A 25803-nucleotide genomic window follows, 5' to 3' on the forward strand; every position below is an offset into this window, starting at 1 on the left:
GGCCACAAAAGCTTTATTTGTGCTTTATTTTGTTTTTACCGTTAACTATGATTGCCTCCCAAATGAACATGTAGTGATCTGGTAGTGCCATCTGGTGCTGCAGTGATCTTGAACTGAAGTTGTTTTTAACAGGCATTGTTTTATTTGCAATATTGATTATTTGGATTAGAAGCATAATTTTCTAGCCAGTTTGAAACACTCCCCTGCGGCTCTTTATATGTAAAACAGCCTCTAAACTCATTTCAAACTTTGATTTATTTACCATTCACTGGGTTAATTGGCTGCATCTTAGGAACCAAAGGAGGAATTAAAGCTGAATCTCCTTCAATTAGACCCCTATTTTATGGAAAACTTAGATTCTTCCTGTTACCGCTAGGATCATATTCTGAGCTTCACATAGTTTAGAATTGGGTTACAAATTGTTCAGTAATTTAGGGCTAATTGATTTATAGAAAATGAATGACAATTTTACAGAAAATTTAGACTATTTAAAGGAATAAGATCTAAAGAATGGTGTTAGGCAGCGTCCTGCCAGTGACTAGAGAATGCTCAGTTAATTCTATCCTGGTCTTTGAATAACAGACCCCCATGCTATAAAACTTGTTACGAAACTCCCTCAGTTTCAAAAGAGATCTGTCGTGCTGCTTTAATTTCATACCACTCTTGGGCACATGGACACACAGTGCTTTGGATCTAGGACAAGGAAAATAAATACAAAGATTGGAAAGCAATTTTTGTAGGGGCGGGATGACATCCAGTGAAGTCATTCTGTTTGTGCAATGACTTCTACCTGTGCAATGAGATTTCTGCTTTTGCGCTCCTTTCTCCATGTGCTCCTCTCCCACAATTTGTTCTGGGCATTCTTCAACCCTCCAGAGCACATGGGGGGGGGATGCACAGGGCAAGTAGAAGTCTTTGTGCTAATGGGATGACTTTGTTGGATACAACCCTTTGTCCCTATATTTAGAATAGCAATAAACCCACTGGAAAGTTAAGTCTGATTTGCAGCACAAAAGCAGTAATGTAACGTCACAAGACCATTAGCTTGAGGACTACCTGCCGCGATGTTAACAATATTATTGTCTACCACCAGTTCATGATCCTAACTCATGTATTTCAGCAACAATAATTATGCTTAAATTGAAAAGGAAGAGGCAGCAGGGCTAGATTTCCACAGAAAAATACCTGAAACATGCAGGTACAGGAGCACATGGGACAGCTCACTGCCTCAAATCCAAGAGCTCTGATTCAGCTGGCTTACTTATTTGGGCTGATAATGCTCAGCAGTATTAACAATGCATCATCTCACTTTCCTGAGATTAAATTTGGAGTTCTTTCCCAGTTGTGTATTTGAAAAATAAGCATAGGAGTTCTAACCCTTCAAGACATTTTGCCCATCATTTCAGCGAAACATCAATTAATACAGGGACTCCATTACAAGACATCTGTAGAGTCAAGTCACTGGTAAGAGAGGTTCTTCTGACCTTGCTACAATTATAAACAATTTATGAACTCACTAGAAGTTGGAGAGGCTATGTCAATGAGAGATTTGTGTGAGCAATTACTGTACCTGTGGCTTCAGCAAGACTGACTCCTCATTCTGCTTATCTTTTTCACTCTTATTTTCATTATCTTATTTGCTTTGCCCATGATTTAAAACTCAGTTAATTCCAAATGCAGCTCAGGTTACAGGGCCAATAGTTCCCATCATCTTGTAAAGAATGAGGAAGATAAATCCAGTAAACATGACACTGGAGTACAAATATGATTATATAACCTCACATTCCCAAATGGCTAAATAATTTCCAGTGCAGTCCTACCAACATTAACTCAGAAATAGGTTCAGTGATTGCCTACATGTATACAATACTATCCCAGTCTCTGAAGCACTATTGGGCTCATGCCTCACACCCACTAAACCATGGGTAGGCAAACTAAGGCCTGGGGGCCTGATCCAGCCCAATCGCCTTCTAAATCTGGCCCGCAGACGGTCCGGGAATCAGCGTGTTTTTACATGAGTAGAATGTGTGCTTTTATTTAAAATGCATCTCTGGGTTATTTGTGGGGCATAGGAATTAGTTCATTCCCCCCCCCCAAATATAGTCTGGTCCCCCACAAGGTCTGAGGGACAGTGGGCCGGCCCCCTGCTGAAAAAGTTTGCTCACCCCTGCACTAGACTGTCTAATAATACTACTCTCACCTGAGAGGGGTCCAGTGTTATACCAGAGCAGACTCTCACCAGCAAATATAAAACTACTTCCATCCACAATAAGAGTGCTTTGATGAACCGTGAATCTTGATACATTGATCAAACTTGTTGTCAATTCTAGTTCTGAGTCTGAAAGCAAAACTAAACAGTGATGGCAACAGATCCATTTGTTTCAGCATGGAACTCCCAGTCACGTAGAAAACAGTGTGGTGGGGGATGTTTGGCTTGAGAACTTGTAAGAATAATTTCTTTTTCTTTTTTCCTTGAGCAAAGATGACTGAAGAAGTGTTCTTTTTCAAAAGCAAAGAGATTTGTGTAGGTGGCTGTAGAAGCTTTTGTTTTGTCAGTATTTCTGCTTGGAAAAGTTTAACAAGCCTCACAATAAAATTCCATTAGATGGAGCTGAGGTCATGCGGCTGGTTCCCCCCACCCCACCCCCACCCCTTTTTGTTGTTCTTATGGGTATCCATGATCTTTTATTTCCTGGCAAAACTTATTTTATGCTTTGTGACAGAAAGGAAAATAAAATAAACTAGCACCGCGGTGACTGGCTTATGGCTTTTGCCAGGGGCTATAAATGGTTTTACTGTCAATTCATTACCACAATTAGCGTGAAAAACAAATTATCTCAAGTTTGTGCTAGTTACGAGTAATAGGCCACTTGTGAACTCTAGATTACTAGATCTCAGCCAGAGTGGGAATATATCAGCGGCCAATGAATTCTCCTTAGCTTGCTTGAGAAATAATGAGTTCAATCACTGTTTATGAGTTTTCTCAGCAAACATTTAGAAAAAGTTGGTGTGCTTTTTGAAAGTTCTCCCCCAGGTCTTCCATCTGCTAGTAATGATTGGACTGTTGGTGTTCCTCTTGTCCATTGCTATGGGGGGATTAGCCAGGGGTTTTTTTTGCCCCAGGTGAAGCCTCCAGAGGGGCGCCATTGAGGCTCCCAGCGTGTGTGTGTGCGCGCACACACACACACAGACGCGCGCGCGCACACACACACACACACACACACACACACAAAAGTGCATGGGATGTGTGCCAAACTGGGTCTTTGACCTGGGTGAAATAAAGCCGAGTTTCACCCCTGCCTTGAATATTCAATAAGAAAATACAGTATAATCATAGACTAAGGTGGTATAGGGAAATGGTTTCTCAGCCCCAGTTCTTATAAACATGAGTTTAGATCTTTGAACTTCATTAATTTCTATACCTAGAATTCCCAGCCAGAGTACCTCAAGAGTTTCATCATGTGACCCTTTTCCTGCAGCCGCCCATTTCCTGACAATGTTCTAGAAACTTCCTAGTAGCTTGGTATGATAGTTAGGCACTAGATGGGCACTGACAGCAAGCATAATGAACTATAAACTAAGGTTGTTTATTAAAGGAATATTTTATACATTAAGATGGGAATACTGATATTCATATTAAGATTTTAGACATGCTTGATAGCAGTTTCTAAGGTCTTGTTTTCTAAGAGGCTTATACTTCAGGCCAAATTCAATAAACCTCCACTCAAGCCAAATTCCCCCACAACCCAGTCCAGCTACTAGGTACCACAATCCTTTGAGACCAAAACTCTTCCTGTTATAATTTTGGCTGCTTAGAGAGTATATAGCTGATTTTAACAATCTATTTGTGTAACCTTCCCATGATACTTTGGGGAAAGCCATGTGCTTTAACTGCATGGTGTGAATCTGCCCTTAGTGTACAAAGATGCCAATATTTCACAACAAATAGCAAAAATTAAAAGCACCATTATCACCTCATTCACTTTCCAGAGGAAGGAAAAGTCCATCAGTTAGTTGCTTTATCAGTGGCAGATGGCTTCACCACTTCTGCTCCCAGATCTGCACTCCTCCCTATTTCTGTTCTACTGCACCTCTGGAATCTCAGTAGAACAAGTGATTGAGGATGAGAACAATCTATTCCTTAATTTCCCTGGAGGAAGTTTCTCCAAGTCACTGTTGCAGCACTTTGGCAGAACAGTATGAAGAAGCCTGGGCTACACTGTGCACATTCGGTTCCTTTTCAGAAGCATCTGTTCTCAGTTGCATTAAGATGTCACATTAGAATGAAATACAAAAGGTCTTCAGTTTCCTTTTCACTATTTTATAGAATGAATATGTCACTCGCCATAGAACAAGTTGGAAAAGGATTCAGACCAATTGAATTAGATCCAGTTCCACCTTACATAGACTCCCTTCCAGTCATCTTTGACACTGCCCATGGCCAAGGCAAGCTTAACCAATGCTAGGCAGTGTTTCTTTTAAACAGCTGCTAAGTCCTGTGTTTTTTGCCCTTGACATAGCACATACAGTTGAAAGCTTGGATAGGAATACATATCCAAGACCCATGTTTATTTTGCATTAACTACTTCTGACAAGCAGGTCATGCAACCGTTATTCTTTCTCTGGCATAACCTGGGTTTTACAAATTCATAGCACAATGTTATTCATGTTTACTCAAACGTAACTCCCATTGATTCAAATGGGTAAAGGTAAAGGTAAAGGTACCCCTGCCCGTACGGGCCAGTCTTGACAGACTCTGGGGTTGTGCGCCCATCTCACTTAAGAGGCCAGGGGCCAGCGCTGTCCGAAGACACTTCCGGGTCACGTGGCCAGCGTGACATCGCTGCTCTGGCGAGCCAGAGCCGCACACGGAAACGCCGTTTACCTTCCCGCTGGTAAGCGGTCCCTATTTATCTACTTGCACCCGGAGGTGCTTTCGAACTGCTAGGTTGGCAGGCGCTGGGACCGAGCAGCGGGAGCGCACCCCGCCGCAGGGATTCGAACCGCCGACCTTTCGATCGGCAAGTCCTAGGCGCTGAGGCTTTAACCCACAGCGCCACCTGCGTCCCTCTGATTCAAATGGGACATTCCTGTAAATAAACAAACATACATTTATTTCTACCATTACGATCGTTATATAATGTCAGTGACTAGTTTAAAAGCCATGCTTTCCTCTCTGTCTGAAGGCAGTGAGGCCTAGCAATAAATGGTATTGTAAAAATAAAATGTGATTTACTTAGATCAGATGTTTGTAAGGCAGGTTATAGCTCTGTTTACAACTGAAAGCGATGTGACAAGCCATTGTTGTTCATGGTGCATTTATTCATTGATTTATTCCACCATCATTCCTCTGATCAGAGTTTTTAGGATTTCATCATGCTTTAAAAACCTACAAAACCTGTTTGAGCAGTGGTGTGGCCAAAAAATTAGAGTGTGTTCCTTCAGCAATTCTGGCTTCTTCTGCCTGTGTCACTGCCTTAGTCTCTTAAACGTTACAGTCTAAATGCTTGCTGTATTATGTCCCTGCTTTGTTGAGAGATAAAAAAGCTTCACTTTGATTTGTTCACTCCTAATTAACTTCCCCCCTGCAACAGTCTAAATTAATAAGATTTGAACATTTAATTTGAGAATACTAAAAAAGAAAAAAGCTGTCAGCTATTACAAAGAGGACAAATAAATAGGTACATTATGAAAACACACAGTAGAGACTTTTGTCTTGCTCCCAAATGATGCCAATTAAGCTTTTATGGGAGAAGGAAATCATGGTGAACAGCACCAGACCTTATATTGGCTTTTAATATGTGCTCTCTAATTACAATAACAGGTTTGGGTGGTGGTGGTGGTGATGGTTGTTTGTTTGTTTTGTAACAACCACAACTCTGTCACAGTATTTTGTGCCCAATATTTTTTTCAGTACAACAGCAACAGAATGATGGTTAGTTGAGGGGAAGTGGTTGAGTGCCTGCCCTTGGTAGGTTGAGTGCCTGCCCCTCTAATGCTGCTGCTGCAAGGGATTCCGTTAAAGGAATTGGGGGCTAACTATTGCTTGTCCACTCTGTCAAGGGGGCTTGGGCCATAGCAATGAGCTCCTGGTTGCATTTGGGGTGAGGGCAGGTTCCCTGCTCCGCGTAACCCCCAAGTGTATTCCCCTATTCTGACTTTCGCATCGTGCAGAATGTCAGTCTGTCCCCCATGGTGAGGGCAGATAGTCGCAACCAATGCCTAAGCAACCACTCACAAATTTGTATTTCAATAAAGTTGTGGCCAAAATTATGCCAAAAATCTTAAACAAAAAATTCTGTGTGATGTGTGAGTTATTGGGGTGGCCCTGGGGAACTCAACACGCAAAAAAAAAACAACAAAAAAAAACAACCCAGAACATCCCACAATGCCTGCAGCAATGTTTGTTCCTTTCATTATTTACCTCTATCATTGTTCTATGACTTTACCTCATCCTTGTAATATTTTGACAGCACAGTCCAAAACTGTTTTAGTCAGAACTTCAGAGGAAGTCCCAGAATGCACAACAGGACTTGCTCCTGTGTAAATGTGAACAGGATTGCACCCAGAATCATATCTAAACCTCCAGTATGTGGATTGTGCCTATAGATTTAGAGGTGGGGGGGCTTCTTAATTGTTTACTAGTTTCCTGAAAATAAAGAACTAGCAATAGCCAAGTTATTAGAAAGCAAATCCAAACAATAATCTGGGCAATAACAAATGGAAATTTACCACAGCACTCTCTATGTGCTGAAGAACAAAGCTCAGTTGTCAGGTAATGTCTAATTTATGTATTTAGGGTGAGTCTTTCATTTAGAAAATAAATCCTCCAGCATAAATGATTTTCTAGCTTTGTAGCATGTAATTATGTTGAGGTTTTTCCTCTGGGCTGGAGGAATAAGAGAAGCTGGAGGAAAGTGAGGCAGTCTGCAATCCAAAATGCTTGTGATAAAACTTGGATGTAGAGCAGAATACAAAACAGGCGTGGCAGCTGAACTGTACTTTCTTGCTTAAATTGATGTTTCTAAAAGGTTCTGCAAATATAAAACTGAACTTCCACCAGCACACCATTTTGGATGCAAAACTGAACCACGAAGCTCACTGTAAACGGAAACATTCAGATTCTTCTTTTGTACTACAGAAAAAAGGTGGCTGTTTATATGCAACCCCAATCTTCAAGAGAGCTCCATCCATTTTGAAAATGTCAATACTATATTTCAGAAAGGGCTACTGCTGCCTTAATTTGGATCCCTTAAAAGATTTGCATCAGTGTGTTTGCAGTTGTGGCTTTATTGATTTCAAAAGGTCCCCTTTCATCCATCTGCACTTCCTTTCCCAACTGAATTTTATATATAGAAGTGCTATTCATATGCTGGTTCTGTTTTCCCTTCCTTCAGGCAGTGGAGAGATGCCAGAGCAGACTTAGCCACAGAGCTGTCAAACGCTATATGGGCCTATCGGTCTTAAACGCACTATCCTCAGAGTGAGATTGAAGCATAGCTAGCTGTTCAATAATGCTATTCTGGTTGGGGTTTTTTTTTAACAGTTTACTCAACTTGGCTGTTTAAGTGATACTTTTGTTCCTATAGCAACTCTTAAAATTTCAGGAAATGTCTACAGTAAGTAGATCTAAATTGAAACTATTAATCCAAGGCAACGGGGGTGGGGGGGTGGACTTAGCTTTTTTTTAAAAAAAGGAGAAACCTGTAGTACATAAAGAGCAAATGTAGTAGTCTAAGACTTAAGCAGAGAGTTAGTTTAGCTATCACAAAACATCACAGCATTGTCATCTCTAAAGCTTGGAACGAAAGGTCACTGAAGTTCTTCTACGTGTTGCGTTATCATGTCCTCTTGGGACAATCTAGAAGCAAAGAGTTGCTCATTTGGGGCCTATTAGGATGGATTCCTGATGGCTCTATGGGGATTATTATGGCTAATGGTTCCGTTGAATTTCTGGCTGACTTGCCTCTGGAATGGGGAAATGGCCCAGGAAGCTGGCACACCATCATTCCTCAGAGCTTTTCAAGAGTCCAATTAACTTCCTGGATTTATGGGGAGATGGGAATGGCTGCAGCAACAGGAGAAGAAAACTTGTGGTTAATCACACCCCAAGACTTGGCAAATCATCACCTAAATTTGTCCAGTGCTGTGTGTATGTGTGAGTATGCAAATTTGAGTCATGGACTTGAGAATGGATCTTTAAAATATGTAACCCTTGGATAATTATTAATTTTTACGGGGCATGGTGCTCAAGCATATACTGGCAACTCAGCTTGGCTGCCCCATGTGCTTATTTCTTTATTTTGGAAAAAAACCATGGTTCAATTCCAACAGCATTTCAACAACTAGAAATGTTCATGTTGTTTCTCTTCCCCATGTTCCATGCAGTTTGACAATTAGAATTGCTTCTGACAGAAAAGATCTACCATAAAGACAAACCATAAAATATTTTTTGCTAATACAGTGGTACCTGGGGTTACATACGGTTCAGGTTACATATGCTTCAGCTTGCAGACTCCACTAACCCTTGGGTTAAGAACTTTGCTTCAGGATGAGAACAGAAATGGTGCTCCGGTGGCACGGCAGCAGCAGGAGGCCCCATTAGCTAAAGGTTAAGAACAGTTTCAGGTTAAGAACGGACCTCCGGAACGAATTAAGTACTTAACCTAAGGTACCACTGTAGCATTATATCTAATTTTGTATTTAAGTACATACTCAAAATGCTTTTTTAAAAACCCCATCCTACTTCTTCATGTAATAATAAATGTCTCTAAAACAGATAAAGAGCAAAAGGAATTTACCTCTTATAGTGATTTCTCCTGTTTATTTATATTTAATCTTTTGGCCTCCAAAGCAGCTCACAAAAAATAACATACAGATACAAAATTCAAGTACAAAAGAAAAAAATCAAGCTCAAAAAAAATTCAAGCAAACCAAAGCAAACAACAGGTTGTTGTTGTTTTTTTAAAAAATCTTTTTCTAGCCAAATGCAGTAATATTCCTGCCAGAATGGCAAAAGGCAGCTCCCACAAAGATGCCAGCGGGAAAAAGAGAAAATAATTTGGCAGCTACTCCTGATAAGGATGCCAGGCAGTCGGGTGGGTCAAGGAAGGTGGAAAAGTTTATCCGTTGGTGGTTCCAGCACAGTCTCCTGCAGCAGTCCCCTGAGATATTACTACCCTAGTCCCCTCCTGCTTGTTATGCATTGCAAAAGTAACTTTTCTAATTTTGTATGGAGCATTTGAGCACTCTTTAATAGCTTGTGTTGCACTCACGTCTGATGCATTTATTTGCTTACTCTTGTTATTTACCTACTTACTGTATTTATATTTTATACTTTTGGTCTGGAAGAACCCCGAAGGCATCTTGCAAGGAAATTAAAAAACACAACAGTAAAAAAATATACAATAAAGCAACAAAAAGCAATAAAAATACATAAAAGCAAAGCAAAACAGCAGCATTACAATAAAACCCATATCTAGCAGCCCAAAGCATCAGAAGCTAGAAGCTGTTACAGCACTAAATGGATCATAAAGAGTGTTCTTAAAAAAAAAAAGAAAGAGTTTAAGCAGGTTGTGTAACTGAAGATTTTAATCTCACGAGGATTATATTTATAGAAAAACTGCAATATGCAGTACAATCCTAAATGTATATTTGTTACAAGTTCCATTGGATCCAGCACCGCTTACTCCCAAATGAATACACAGGATCACACACTCAAACATGCTGAGAAAAAAATAGGGAAGAGTAGAGGTGTGGGATGTAAGCCTTATTTGGTAAATGAGATATGGGTCTTTAATTCAGAACTACAACTGATGTGTTTTGGGGTCCAGTTTTGTAGGGTTGCATTGCCTTGATCCATGCTGAAAGTAAATGTGTTGAGTTAAGCGGAAGCTTCTAAGTCAGTGTTTCCCAACCTTGGGCCTCCAGCTGTTTTTGGACTACAACTCCCATCAACCTTAGCTAGCAAGACCAGTGGTCAGGGATGATGGGAATTGTAGTCCGAAAACAGCTGGAGGCCCAAGGCTGGGAGACACTGCTCTAAGTGAATAGTGAAGATGGTGAGGGAACAGATCCCTTTGTCCAACTGTGCAAGACTTTGGGATCTTCAGCAGGGACAGATGAAGCAATTTGGTGTGTTTAGGATTTTGACAGGGGGCTATCCTCTGCAGAGCAATTTATTCATTGTCAAAAGTGTTGACTCCACCTTTTAAAGTCTGATTAAGAAAAACAATAGATCATGTATTATGGGATGCAACAATGAAAAGAAGAACTCTTCTCTGCAACCTGATTTACATAGACACCGACAATTTATCTTTGGGAACTCACTTTGGAACAGAAACCTTTGGGGTCTATTGTTGACAATTTTGTGGAAGTTCTTACAAGATATGATTAGTTGTGACTGAAAAGTTGTAGCATTATAGTCAGTATGTACATGGTGGTGGTAATAAGGCCTCTTCCCTTGGCTTTGCAGTGACATTAACCCCTGATAAGAAGTTAGGGTAGGGTTAGGAAATCTACTGCCCCCGTATGTGCACCGGAGTCAAGAAGCATATACACGCACACTTGATCAAAAATGTACTTTTTAGAGACCCAGGGAAGGAGGCTGAAATTCGAAGATATGTGTACAAGCATTATTATTATTATTATTATTTATTAAAACAAAATAAACAAATTCCTTCCAGTAGCACCTTAAAGACCAACTAAGTTATGAGACATGCACACTTCTTCAGATATTTGCATGCACACGAAAGCTCATACCAAGAACTAAATTAGTTGGTCTTTAAGGTGCTACTGGAAGGAATTTTTTTATTTTGTTTTGACTATGGCAGACCAACACGGCTACCTATCTGTAACTGGAATTATTATTATTATTATTATTATTATTATTATTATTATTATTATTATATTTTATTTATTTGTATACCGTTCTATATCTGCAGGTCCCAGGGCAGTTACAATATAAAATCACAAAATACGGTACATAATAAAAATTAAAACCTCCCAATAACAACCCAATAGTAAGAAAGAAAAACAATAATTCTTATGCTTATAAGAATATCCTTCACAGTTTGCTAAAGAACAAAACACAGAACTGACTTTGACCAGGGATAGATACCAAATAATAGTTGATAAATAGCAGCAGTTGGAGTATACAAATTAGTTACACATATTAAAAGGGGAAAGGGGGTGGTGGAGAGAGATGCAGAAGCGAGTACAGTAGTACCTTGGTTTATGAACTTAATTCGCTCCGGAAGTCCGTTCTTAAACCAAAGTGTTCTTAAACCAAGGTGTGCTTTCCCATAGCAGGGGGGACTCAATTTACAAATGGAACACACTCAATAGGAAATGAAACATGTTCTGCTTCCAAGGCAAAGTTCACAAACCAAAACACCTACTTCCAGGTTTGCAGCGTTCTTAATCCAAGTTGTTCATAAACTAAGCTGTTCTTAAACCAAGGTACCACTGTATTGCAAAGATACTTGTATACACTGTATTGCAAAGAGAAAGAGAGAGGGCACAAATATGCTGAAACATTGTACAAAAGCAATCCAAATTTTTCATATTTTTTCAGCTCCTGATTCTAGCATTGCATCTTAACCAACATGCCTGGGGTTGGTTTGATGTGTTTTGCTTATAATCCAGCATGTATCAGCCAGGTGGCAGGGTAAAATATATACTAGGATGTCATAGCCCTGCTTTTGTAGTTCTTGAACATGAATACTCCTACTTACTTCATCAAAGTGATGAAGAGGTTTCCCCTCTTGGTTCTAGCTGCTGGCAGCTCTTCAGAACTTCTTCCCACTGATTAGGTCTTGCACTTGTTCTTCCATGGCCTTAATAGCTCTCTTCAATATTTAAAGCCAGCAAACCTGTGCTGATATCAATATTTCAATGCAAGGCAGCAGCCGCATTGCCACTAGGCAAGAAGCCTGGAAAAAACAAAACAATTTGATTTCTTGCACTGGAAACCTGGGATTTTAATAACATTTCAGAGTTTAGGCGTAATATATAATTATAGATTATATGTCGAATATTGCTTCAATAAAAATTGATTCAAGAAAATAGGATTATTATTATTGCAGCAGGGGGGGGGGGGAAACCTGATTTAATTTGATGTGAATATGCTTATGCCTAGAGGGTGTTTGATGTTTCCTGATCTCCACGGTTCACAATGCTTTTGTGCCCATGTAATGAAAATGTATAGTCATAAATCATTTTAGTGTGCCATGTGCACACTTTCCTGTTTTGATCTTTATGTGCCTTGTTCGGTTGATACTCAATGGGCATTTAAATGTTCCTACTTGATGTCTGCTGCACTAAAAAGTGGTTTTCACAATGCATTCCCAGAGTAATCAGTTTTACTCTGGATATTGTTTTCTTGAGAGCACCGCAGCCGGAGAATGCTCCAGGGCAAAGTAAATAGGGAAAATGGACATTTAGAATCATTTAGGGACTTTCCAGTAAACAGAATGAGATAAAAGATATACAATCACAAGTATATTTTTATATAAAAGTGACATTATCAGGGATTTTTTAGCACTGTTCAATGCACAAAGTAAGTAAGTAAAGCGGATGTGCAATATTTCTGTATATATTTCCTAAGCTTAGAATACAAATGGAGAGTAGTACTTTTGGTGGGTGACACAGTGTTCCTTCTAGGGTAGTTTGTCCAGCTTTTATCTCAGCTGCACTCAGCTTTCATCTGTGGCTCCTAGAAGCCGTCAGCATGCTACAGCAGCCACATCCCAGGAACAGTTTTGACTGACTAGCTAAACCAGCTAAACCAGCCAGCAGGTCTCAAACCCTGAGTGAATTAGGAACTCACCCCTGCATGTGAAGACAGGATCTGGCAGATTAAGCAGATGAAACCAATAGTGGGTCTGACGGACAAGAAGGTGGTTTCTGCACATGCTGTAGACTGTGAGGGGCAGATGGAGCGCATCAACCTGGGAAGGTAGCCTGTCTAGGAGAAGGAAAACTCTGATCCTAAACCTCAGCTGCCTTGCAGGATATCTTGGGAGAAAGAAAAGGCTATGCAGTAAGCCCAAAACAAATCCGGAGTGAAGTCCCTTAGACAGTAGGATGGCGCCTTGTACACCTTCTTCCAGCAATTCCTGCAGCCAAGCTGGTGTCAAATGTCTTGCTCTGCTTTCCTTTGGACCACATCAGTGAGATGGAGAGGGGGCGGTCTTGTTGTCAGGGCAGCCAAGGACCTTCATACACACTGCCCAGGCTTACACTCCAGGGAAGTCACTTCGGTGCTGCTAACACAGTGGTTTGACTTCACCCCTGGAGTAACACACCATTGTCTCTTGAGACGGACTGATGCCAACAACAAGACCACAAATATTTCTTCTCAGAAATTCAGTTTCATAAGCTATAAAGTTAATGACAGAGAAATAATGATTACTGTAACTAAGCGCCTGAAGATTTTAAATTCGGAATGAGTTTCTGAGAAAATGGACGAAGATGTATAACCTGCTACCTGCTCTCTGTCATGGCCTCCCAATTTACTAGAAAAGGGTGGGAGATGCAAAGAATACAGTAATCCAAGCCAACACAATCCCATCCAGGGAGCCAAATATATGCTGACTGGCTTGAATGATTACTTGGGAGGGTTTTTCCACTTTCTGCCATGTTAAGGTATAGAGAGGAGTGACCCATATTAATCCTGAAAGTTGTTGCAAATTGTGAAGCCTTGAGGAAAGGCTCAGTAGCTCTCCTTTGCATGCAGGAGGTCCCAGATTTAATCACTTGGCATCTCCAGGTAGCATTGAACCAGATGGGTCAGTGGCCTGGCACAATATAATGCAGCTTCGTATGCACCTATATTAACACTTTCATATAAGCAAAGCTCATTTTCCAGGTGGGTTTGATGATAACCTAGAAAATCTTAAATTTGCGGATTTCTTACTTTGGAATTACATTGACTATGATTTTTCTTTACTTGCTTTGCTTTGAAAGACTAACCTGCCTGCAATCCTATGCACACTGGACATGCATTCTTAATTTTGGAGCCCCTGAAGTCACACAACTGAGCTGTGTATCTTGGAAGTTGAATGACTTATGCAAAGTAAGAAGATACATGCACAGTTACTTATTTTACTTGTACAAATTGGTTTGGGAAGATAATAGCTTTCACAATGTTACTAGAAAAACAAATTGCACTGCTTTTGTTTCCACGTTGTCCTCCTGGATGAGAGCAAGCTTGTCTGGATCTCATAACAGTGATTAGTTAAATAAAGAAAACTGCAACATAAAATGAATTATAATCCTAAACACACCACCTAAAGAAGATGAATATGGGAACATTCAGGACAGACAGGAAAAAAAGAGCACTTCTTCATATAGGTAAACTCCCATAAGAAGCAGCAACGGACACCAATCTAGGGCTCACCCACATTTACCTTTTGCCCCACACTTTCTAGGCACTGCTCCGAAATTTAAAGCACCATGTCTGAGCCTCTCCCTCTTTTTTGCCCCAGCACTTTCTCCCCACTAAACAAAGCTGAATCAGAACAAATGGCAATTAAGGTTTGTCACAGATTGCTGTTTGCTCTGATTCAGCAGTGAAGAGTATAAGTGTGTTTTTGCAGGGAAAGTGCAGGAACAGAAAAAAGTGTGGTCCCAGAGGAAGTCTGGATGAGCCCTTAGATGGCTTCAGAAGAGTATTGGACAAATTAAGGGACAGTAAGTATCAGTGGCTACTAGTCATTATTAACATGTGCTATCTCTAGTATTGGAGGCAATCTGGGCTCTGAATCTGAGTTACTGGAGAACATGAAGGGGCGAGCAAGTGCTATTGGGCTCATATGATTGGCTTCCCATAAGTATCATGGAAAAGAGGGCAGAAATGTTTGAGCTGGAGGAGCAATCTGCTTAGAACTATTTTTTAATTCTTCCCCTTGCGTTGTTAAATTCCAGATTTTAAGATGGAAAAAACTGGAGGGGGGGAATACGTAAAGTTCTATGTAATAAAATGTCACCAGTGCAAACTCAATAACCAATAATGCTTGACTATATATTTTGCTCTGTAGTTTGATTTGAAATCAAGGTCTTGGTCTGTGGTGTTTCAACTACCTAGTTTCAAGGTATGCAGAAGCAGCCACTTGCATCTGTTACGAAATGAACTGCAAGAATTATACTCTTAGGGATTTGTAGATCATTCCACTGGGCATGTAAAAGTGCCCTCTCTCTTGCCCTATAAAATATTTTATTGTTGGAAATGCTATTGAACTCCTGGGGAAAATGAAGTAATTACATATTTCATGAAGGATAGCTTGCCCACTTTCCCAGGTATGAAAGTTATATTACAAACCATTTTTCATTTGCCTATGAAAGCAGATATGACATTATTAGGTGTTTGCATCTCTTTCTTATTGAGCCACTGCTTTTATTTCCATACAGCTATATTATTATTATTCTTACTTCTACTGCTATTTATCCACAGAATGTTAATCCATTCCCAGGAAAGTCCTGCAATTATTTGTGGTTTTGCAGTAATCATCATGGATAAGCAATACAGAGCTATGGAGAGTAGCTGAGCCAAAATTTTCCACAAACAACTTACATCCAAAGCAGAAATCTGAACAAATCTGATGTATCTTGCCCAGACATGTTTAAAAGAACAATCCTTTACCCGGGATCCACTGAAGAGCCATAAAATATGACAATACAAGATGGTGACCAGTGCAGCCATTCTGCTGGTGAAGGCAAGTCAACAGAATGGTTTAAACGGGGGTGGGAGGGATCATGGGCAGGATGGAAGTGGCACAGTAGAGAAGACTTCCTCCTGAGCTAGGATAGACTTCCACTACATGTGACTTGAAGAGGTTGTGGTCTGTTGTACTAGCATGGAGGAGCTCACGGCCTCCATGTTCTGATCAGTGTGTGTGTTCTCCATTTTTTTTGCTGCTGTGTGTTTGGACAAATGACTGCTTAGTCACAGTCACTTGGGACTAACTTCTTTATGGAATAGTTCTAGTTGTTATGTAACCTAAGCCTGCCTTCAGGGATATGTCTGTGAACCTGAATGAATCTGTGAGTAAACTATTTTTATATTAACGTTAATCAGATGATTGTGTTTATTCTTTTTAAGAGGGGTTAGAAGGGAGCCAGCGTACAGCGTACAGAAGTGACTAAGCCACTTCTGGCCAACCAGAGCAGCGCACAGAAACGCCGTTTACCTTTCTGTTGGAACACTACCTGTTTATCTACTTGCACTTTGACGTGCTTTCAAACTGCTAGGTTGGAGGAGCTGGGGCTGAGCAACAGGAGCTCACCCCGTCACTGGGATTAGAAACGCTGACCTTTCGATCGGCAAGTCCTAGGCTCTGTAGACCACAGTGCCACCCGCATCCCTGTAAGAAGCAGTCTTATGCAGCTGATAAACGACTTAGTTATTTATAAAGGAACAGCTTGGAGGCCTCCAGTTACTATTTTATGCCACTTAATTAGCTGATGATGAACTGTAGTCCTAAAATGTTTGAACAAATAGTAGAACATGAAAGCCATGAGTTTAGGGTCTACAGAAGGTACTGAAATCTTTTTAAACAAAGTAGCATTTACACTGCACAATCCTTTGTATGTACTGTTGCGTATGTTATGCCCTGGACTTGAACCTTAGGAGATTGAGCAGAATAAAATGTATTGTTTTGAAAATATTTGTTGATAAAAATTAAAAATTCCAACCAATGGCTGCATAAGACAACCTATAAGGAAGAGGTGTCATCTCACCCCTGAATTTATGCATACTAAGAGACAACCTTGACCATAAGCATCACCAGGAAGTTAGCATGGCTATTCCAGGAATTGAATCTGTGCTGGATCCAGGAATTAAAGGGTGCTGAAGCATACAGTCAACCGGCTCCACCCACAACTTGTAATAATATTATGATATGTGGCCACAATAGATAGAACATTGGATCTTTTGAGGAAATAGTAATATAATATAATATAATATAATATAATATAATATAATATAATATAATATAATAATATACATAGCATACTTGCATATTCTATTCTATTCTATTCTATTGGTGGCATTTTGTAGGTTGCATGCATTGTTTTTTGTAAATAATGTATATATATTAAAGTATGTGTTTCTGCTCTTTGTACATGGAATTTTGGGACAAGACAATTTAAGAACGATTAAAGGGCATCTTGCAAGTCTATTTTTAAATATTTGAGGTGGCACTGATTGTGATTTGGAACAAAAACCAACCATGTAATAACACCCACATTTAACTTGGTTAATGGCCACATTTCTAGCATACAGGGAGACTGGAAAGTGGGAAAGTTGCCTATTCTCTTGGGTGATCCTTCTGCAACGAAGAACCCTAGTTGATATGTGTGCTAATTATCTACCTGTGTTATGGCTGTCTCTACTTGCAGCCAAACAGAAAGTTATGTAGCTTCTCATAATTATTTCTCTGTAGTTTTGCCACACTAACTTTACAGCAAATGCTGCATCGTTTCTGTTCAGAAGTCTAAGAACCCAGTAAAACATGGGAGACTTGTCTATCGCCAGTTATGCAGTGTAAGAGCAAGGGTGAATCATGGCATAGCGGGCTTCTAAAGAATATGCTAAGATTTGCCCTAGAATAAATGATTATGCAATGTGTACTTGGGGAAACAGACACATAAATACATCTAAGAGCCTGTGAGTCATACAGGATGCTAATAGGATCCCCAGACAATTGCACCCTAAAGAAAGATAAGGGGGGGGGGCTAAAATTATGAAAAATGAATAATTTAATAAACTGATGGGTACAGCAAGAACACTCTGACAAGAAGTTAAGACACACACCATTTCTAATATAAGTATTTTGACAGAAGAAATCACTCAAAATAATCTGATCTCATTAAACACGTATTTTCTGTACTTCACTGGCATACTTAAAATTTAAGAATGTTTGAAAAACACTTTTTCTTTTCTTTTTGCACTTTGTGTTCTGTGCCATATGGGATGCAAACTGCCACCTCCAGAATGTTCATCCCTTTATTTACTAATTAAAAAGCAACACCCACCTAGTTCATATGCTTATTCCACAAAAAGGAAGTACTGTACTTGTGTGTGTGTATATATATATATATATATATATATATATATATGCTTTCGTAGATTTTCACGGGTACAGGAATGCAGGTTTTGGTGTCCTCGGGTGTCTTCCCGTGTAAAAGTTGGGGTGTCTAGGTTCGTAGATTTTCACGGGTACAGGAATGCAGGTTTTGGTGCCTAGACACCCCAACTTTTACACGGGAAGACACCCGAGGACACCAAAACCTGCATATATATATATATATATATATATATATATATATATATATATATATATATATAAAATCCTCCTTGCGAAGATAATCTCAGAAAGTAGAGGCTCAGGTGTTGTTTTCTAAATGGGAAAAGATTTAATAATTTATTTACTTCTGCAGCATACAATGGACTCTTCTTGGAAACATACATTAATTAATTTCAGCCAACCGTGCAAGTCAAAAGAGGGGAGATGTCATTCAGAGAGTGGCAGCTTTTGTGCTCCATCCATTTCCACTCTGTTTTTTGTTGCAGATGATTACAGCTATAAACGCATGACTATAAAACTGGAGATTGGGTTTACAAGGATGCACATCCAATGCTGCAGTTTGCACTCTCAACCTATCCTAGATGCAAACTAGGATGCAGGCTTGCCAACTCCTAGGGGTGGAGGTGTCTTCAGCCCCCTCAGTATTGGCTGACAGGGGGCCGAGCCCCCTCAATGTTAAGGGGGCAAAGGAGGCCGAGTGCAGGGCTGAGCATACTGTGTTTCAGTGGCTGGCTGCTTCTGAGCATAAGAGAGGAAGCCAGGCCACACTGGGCTCTGCACCTGGCCTCCTCCCAATGATGCAACATTGCCCCCCCCCAATCTTAGACCAAGACTGAGGTTGCAATGAAATAATCTTTGCAATGGAATAATCTTGGACTCTAAAACTGAAATAATAGTTTTAGGTGAATAGTCTCATTTTACATTGTCTTTCCAGAAATAATTGTTGTGTGACTTAAGGAGAGTATTTCGGTTCCTTGATACCAACAACTTCTGAAAAACAGGAAGAATAATCTCTCATCTGCAAGCAACATTCCCTGCTAGTGTAAACTTTAATGAAACATGCCATAGCATCTTGTGTATTTGACCTGACAGCAACCTGTCAGCCTTTCTGACAAGCTCATGACTTGGGTCATCCAATAACTGAGGCCACATCTTATATGACTACGGCAAACAGATATTAATTGAGAAACAGACTATAGCAAACCGTACCACTTCTAACAAGATTCTCTATACAAAATAAACAAACAATACCTGGTTTGAATTAATTCCAAGTCTAAATTGTGTGTGTGGGGGGGGAGTAATTCAGGGAGTTTTCTAGTGAAAACTGAGAGGACTCTATGTTAGCTGTCATGGACATTAGCAACCCAGAAAGGCTAGGATGGAGTGGGCATGGTAAACACATGTGGGATTTAAGGGAGCAGGGCTGCTGTGGATGTCTGCATACCCCTAGTCTGCATCCTTGTTTTGCTCTTCTTCATCAGCATCCACTAATTAGTATCATCCCACTTTCTTCTCCAAAATGGTTCCTGGGGAACTTGGAGCTTCAATAAAAGGATACCAGTTTCTGTTAAAGAACAGACAGCAGTTAAAATGGGATTATGCCTTATCAAAAGTTGTTTTATCTGAAAATAACTATTCAGCCAGCCAACTGGTTAACAAGCACTGATTGCCTTGCAAATGCAAAATTCCCCAGCGGGTTTCTTGTAGTTTTCAGAATGAGGACTGGACTGACCTGAGAGTGATTAACATTTTTGGGGTTGATAGGGCTTCTAATTGGATCTCTCTTTTGCTACAGTTTAGGTCTTACATTGTCCTTTTTTTACTTTTCCTATTATACATTATGCTGGAAAAGGAGAAGGCAGGAAGTCACAATATCCTTTGTTCAGCCAGGCCACTGCAGAATCTTTATTGAATATTGTCTGTTGAATCTAAACAGAGGCTGAACAACCACAAACAGAAAATTCATTCATTAAACAAAAGCAAATGTCCATCTAATTAAAGTAGGTACTATTAGGAGTTATTGTTACTTTCAGTGGTCATTGCTCTAGATGGAGGATTATAGTGAAAATAGACTGCACTGCATGGCAGGCTTGAGACATACTTTAATGATTTTGGTTAGGGGCATTTCAGGAAATGGGAAAGTTTTAATAGGGCCACTTTCTTATATACTGTATATTAGATTTGAAGAGGCCCTATTGAGAACTTGAGTCTGAATGACTGGCAATGCCCTGGGGGTGAAGAGTTTTATATATACTTGAGAACACACAAAGAAGGGATGTGAAGGAAGGAGGATGAGCAAGGCTTGCACAAAGGCTGGTTTCCAATTCCAAGTCAAACCTTTATTTTCTGAATGAAGTTAAGTGGAAAGTAAACTAATTTCTCAGGTGCAGTGGAAAGGCTCTAAAACATGCCGGGTCTTCATTTCTAAAAAGCTGGGAATAAATGCACACCATCTGACACACACGGCAGCTTAAGCAGACGTTAAGTAGCATGAATAATGCATCATCGCCTCTCAGTCATTATTCTGCCTAACTCTGGAAGAGAGGAGGAGATTGTGTGCAGAAAGATTATTTTTAAAAAACCAATTTATTTGTGTGAAAAGAGAGTTATGGGATGCTATTACTACTCCATTCCCTTGGCTGAAACTCATATGTAACAGTGTGTGGCAAGTGTTGCTGAAAGGCTGGTTTCCTCTCTTACACTTACACTTGCATTTTGCTGTGCGAGACTACTGAAGGTGTCCGTAGGGACACTAGGACTCATTTCTGAGCTCTGAAGTCCAGAAAACAAATGCAAGTGGAAAGCACACTTCAACCATTCTGGGACAGGCTTCATGTTCACATTCTCAAGGGAGAGACCTAGAAGTGTCCTAGCTGTTTTTGTTTTTATAGTTCAAGGGATTTTTTCTAGTTCAAGGGCATCTTGAGCTACACATGTATCAGACTTCAGGTTTCTAGCCTGCGAAGATCAACAAATCTGAAAGGGATTCAGTCAGTTTCAAGCATCTTTATAGAAATGTAGCATCAGCCTTCCCCAAGGTGGTGTTCTCCAGATGTTTTAGACTACAGTTCCAGCTAGAGCGACCAGGACTGATGGGACTTGTAGTCCAAAACATCTGGAAGGTATCAGGATGGGGAAGGCTGTGTGGTGTGTGACAGTGAGAGTGACTGATTTATTGTAGGTTTTTGAAATGAATTTTTCCATGGAAATTGCTTCTGACTCTTAGTCTGAAGAATATATGCAGAACAAGTGCAGTGATGGGGCAATTGACTGACATCTTGCTTACCAATCCTATTATCATCTCTTCATGGGTGAGGTGAGTCATTCTGTGCAAGGAAGAACCAGGAAAAGCATGTAGCTTTCCTCTCATTTTCCCCGCCTAGAAAAACCCTCATGCAAGCTAAGAGAAGGTGATATTTAGGCAATGCACTTCCAGAGCAGATTTGCTCCATTTTCCTATTGTCCCAGCCAAGTCCCATAGGCACAATTAGTCGCCCACATGACCGAAATACAAACTCCATTCAACTGTTATTTACAGTGACCTTCTAAATACTTTCAGATGTTTGGGAGCAGTGCATACCAAGAGCTTTACTGATATTTGCAAGTCAAGTCTTGGACTTGTTCCATATCTGTCTAAATAAACGATCCAAATGCAAGCATCTGTTAAAACATATTCATCAGCTTAACTGTCTTATATGTACATCTGAAGCAACACATCATTGCATTCTCTATCACAAAAGGGCATTAGTTTACAAATGCAGAATATGTTTTATAAATTGTAGAAGAATATGTTTATACAAATATTTAAGAGAGGAAATAAAAGTGACAAATGTGCTCATTTGTTTTCAGTAGTATGCAAATACTTTTGAATAAACATTAAAGAGAAGAGTAATTAAAAGTGAAGGGTAAAATGGTGAATGTGGTGGGTATTGTATAAACAGCAGTTCATGACAAATTTAATAGCAAAGCTGATGTTGTTGGCCTACAGCTCCCATTGTCTCTAACTATTAGCAATTCTGGCTGGGCTGATGAGAGCTGGTCTTGAACAACACCTGGAAAGGCCACAGATTCCCCATGCTTACAGGACTGGGCTTTCAGGACAATAAAAAATGGCAGTCCCTACAGGAAAGGGCTTTCTGCACAATTAAATTCATTTATTTATTATTTTTATTTTTATTAAGTTTGTATAGCAGGGCAGTTCACAACATACAGTATAGAAAAAAACCACAAAATACGTAATAAAAATAAAAACAGAACAAAACCAATAATTCCCCCTCCCACAACAGATATAAAAGGGTATCAGATGTTAACCAGCTAAAGGCCTGGTTGAAGAGGAAAGTTTTTGCCTGACACCTAAAGGGTGCATAATGAAGGCGCCAGTCGAACCTCCCTGCTATTAAGATTTCAGCAAAATATTTGACACAACATTATGTGCAAAGTTTATACACGTCTTAGAAAGGTAGGAAAGTAAACAATCAATAGATACAGAGCTGTGACAGCCACCGATGAAGTTTGTGGATGGTACCAGGTGCAGAGGATCTAAAAAGCCATTCCCTTTATTGGCATCAATAGTAAGAGAAGAATTATACAGCATTAACTGTATAAGCAAAGGACTAGTGTAAGAGAAATGTGATAAAATACAATGGCAGGAGTGGGAAGGCATGCCTTTTGGAACTCAGAACAGTGATTAATGGGCTTGAGATTCAGACAAAATTACCATGAATCAATATGCTGTTGCCATAGGGAAAGCAACTGCAATTCTATGATGCATTAAATGTTTGGTACTGGCAAGTCCTCACTTAGAATGCCAGAAACCTGTAAAGAATGCTTGAGGCCCAGCTGTAACAGCTTATAGAAAACAGCTACTTATATGATCACAGAAATACCGGTATATACGACAATGCTCAGGGCTGACCCAAGACATTTTGGCACCTCCCACCCCACCCAGGCAAAAAGGAGTGAGTGAAGTTCTACATCGAGAATAAGAGTGGGGAGGAATCAAATCAACCTTCCCCAATGGTTGAAGTGGAAATTGTTGCAAGTGGGAGAAGGGACCCACACTGAATCATGCCAGGTAGCTGCAGAGCCCAGAGGGCAGCCCACGCCATTTCCTTCCTAGGGGTGGGAGGAGACCAGCATAACTTCCTCTTCACCGAGAGGCCACTTTAGAGGCTGAATTTGGGGGGCTTTCAAAGAGGCAGAAGATCCAGCCTCCAAGGAGTGTGTGGCAGAGGTGGTGGCAGCAAGCAAAGCATTTCTTGGAGGATGGGTCTTGCTGCCTCAGTGGATCCTGCCACCCGAGGCAGTTGCCTCAGCTTGCCTCATGGTGGGCTGGCCCTGACAATGCTACAAGTTATGGGCCCAACTCCAGGTTTTTATGGACTCTGGACAACATACCTCTGTTCCCCCTCCCTACCCTCAAGTTACATACTGATACAAAGCTGGGGTAGCTACGCTGAGCTTTAATCATCTGTTTGTCTATTCTCCTGCACCAACATGTACTACTTTCTCTTTTGCAGACGGTATGGTATGAATCTCTTTTGAAAAGCAAGGTATTGAACTTGAGAGAAGGGAGAAGTAGGAAGGCAATGGGCGGTGGTAGCTGCTGTGCCTTCTCTCCCCTCCAGGCTCGGCCCAGAAGGAGGAATTTTAGTGACAGGAAGCGGAAGAGAGGGCAAAGCTCCACCAGGATCTGCAACCACCCAAATGTTTGACTTGGAGTAAATGCAATTAGGCACCAATGCCAGCCTGCTTCTACAATCTGGGCACAGCATGAGAAGGCAGGAGCGGGTGGCGCTGTGGTCTAAACCACTGAGCCTCTGGGACATGCTGTTCAGAAGGTCGGCAGTTTGAATCCGTGCGACGGGGTGAGCTCCCATTGATCTGTGCCAGCTTCTGCCAACCTAGCAATTTGAAAGCACACCAGTGCAAGTAGATAAACAGGTACTGCTGCGTCAAGAAGATAAACAGCATTTCCGTGTTCTCTGGCTTCTCTCACGGTTTAGTAATGCTGGCCACATGACCCAGAAATCTTTCAGTTGACAAACACCAGCTCCCTTGGCCTGAAGTGAGATGAGCACCGTACCCCATAGTCATATTTGACTATACTTAACCATCCAGCAGTCCTTTACCTCATCTTTATGTGTGGTCTGGCTTGGCGGGGGCATGAGACTTGCTCCTAGGCACTCAACGAAACGCTGAAGTGGACTGGTGACCAACCCCAAATAGATGAGGCATAGGTTGCTGTAAGGAAGAACACCCCACTCAAAAAACAAAACAAAAAACACACCTTTGATTGGAATAGGCTAATAAATAATAAGGACTTCTACAGTGGTCTCAATAGCCAGCTCACCACTAAGCAATTATTTTATTATGCAGTTTAATGATTCCATGTAAATGCTAATAAGATATATAGCCACTACACACCATTACTGAAGATGGCACTATAAGATGATTAATGAATCCCTTATAAGGTTGCATTTCAAAGGACCTTGATTTGCTTACCCAACAATGCCACTAAAGGAGAAATTGGGCAAAACAGCAAAATAACAACTATTCAAGGACAGACTGATAGCAGAAATATTTTCAGAAAGTATAGACAGTCAAGTATGTCCAAATGGTACATGTTTCTTACTGGAAACAATTTCTCTATGTAGTGGACAGGGACAAGTCAGCATGGCATGAGATGTTGGCATTTTGAAGAAAATCTTGAAGCTGCAACGCTGCAGCCCTGCAGTGTTGTCTTCTCTCTCGTTCTTTTGCTTCCTTTTTGGAGTTTGCGTTATTTGAAGCCTTTTTATCTGGACGACATGACCATCAAATGTAAGGTATAGATGGAGTGTATAAAATTTCAGACACAAGCTCAGGAGAAGAAACCATCTGGAATTGTTTCCAGCTGTGTTGACATTTCTCATGGAAAGTATTTTGGGAAATGTCCCCATCAGAGGTTAGAATGCTACTTCCAAATCTTGCCATTTACTTCATGAAACTCTCTAAACGGTGTGATCTGGTTTATTTAGAACATTCAGTATTAATATGACAAAACACCACTGTGTGGTGGGTAGCAACAGACTAACATCCTGTTCAGCTGAAGAGGGGCTGCACCTCTGTGAGCATTTAGATTGCTTCTTTGCAAGCATTTATGTCAGCCGCTTGCAAAAAATTCAAAACTGCCTCTTTCCTTTGCCACGTCTCATTTTCCCTTCCCCAGAGACCCAGTTGCTTACCTGGGGCAGTGGAGAGCCTATCCCAAAGAGTTTGTTTGCTTTCTTTTTGCCATCCAAGAAGAAGACTGGATGTACCAATTTCAAAATCCCCAGCAGGACCAATACCATTTCCCATTGCTTTCTACCTCCTTCCTCTGTTGCAAGGTAAGTTTCTAGTCCCTTTGGAAAAGGAAAGTGGAAGGCCCTGGCAGGCTTGAGGTGAGCTGCACCACATGAGCATTCCATCAGTGGCTTTTGCTTTTGCAAGCACCCTGTTCAAAGGTTCACTACATTCTGGGTAGTGGAGAACTAGGTGAATGAACAAATGAGATGAGCAACACTTTCCTTTCTTCACTATTTAGAATGGACTTGTTCTTTTTAAGTAATTTGGGGGGAAAGATCAGGCTCTGAGAATTCACTGAAGCCACTTTCTCTCTTTGTGAGTTCCCACGACCCCATCTTCAAAACAACTTTCAAGATGCAGCAACCATGGGCTGGGCCTGGGGGGC

General features: G+C 40.6%; 1 protein-coding gene and 1 long non-coding RNA gene across 7 annotated transcripts in view; one reads left to right on the forward strand and one right to left on the reverse strand.

Moving 5' to 3' along the window:
- The window catches only part of TAMM41 (TAM41 mitochondrial translocator assembly and maintenance homolog), a 146326-nt gene that overhangs the window by 53497 nt on the left and 67026 nt on the right, over positions 1–25803 (reverse strand). For all 4 annotated transcript variants that reach the window (XM_081901241.1, XM_081901238.1, XM_081901239.1 and 1 more), the window contains one exon: positions 11736–11933. The gene's annotated coding sequence lies outside the window, so the exon portion shown is untranslated. The remainder of the gene's footprint in view (positions 1–11735; positions 11934–25803) is intronic.
- Positions 1–25803, forward strand: part of LOC309364298 — a 99940-nt gene that overhangs the window by 9545 nt on the left and 64592 nt on the right. Inside the window, exons 1-2 of one of the 3 annotated variants that reach the window (XR_014165801.1) lie at positions 15821–16044; positions 19024–19331. The exons of 1 other annotated variant lie outside the window; for it this stretch is intronic. This is a non-coding gene — a long non-coding RNA (uncharacterized lncRNA). Of the gene's footprint in view, positions 1–15820; positions 16045–19023; positions 19332–25803 lie in introns of those variants that run through there. One more of the 3 variants, XR_014165800.1, reaches the window with a different exon arrangement.

The sequence above is a fragment of the Podarcis melisellensis genome (genome assembly GCF_964234715.1).
Source record: "Podarcis melisellensis genome assembly, chromosome: 2".
Taxonomy (NCBI): Eukaryota; Metazoa; Chordata; class Lepidosauria; order Squamata; family Lacertidae; genus Podarcis; species Podarcis melisellensis.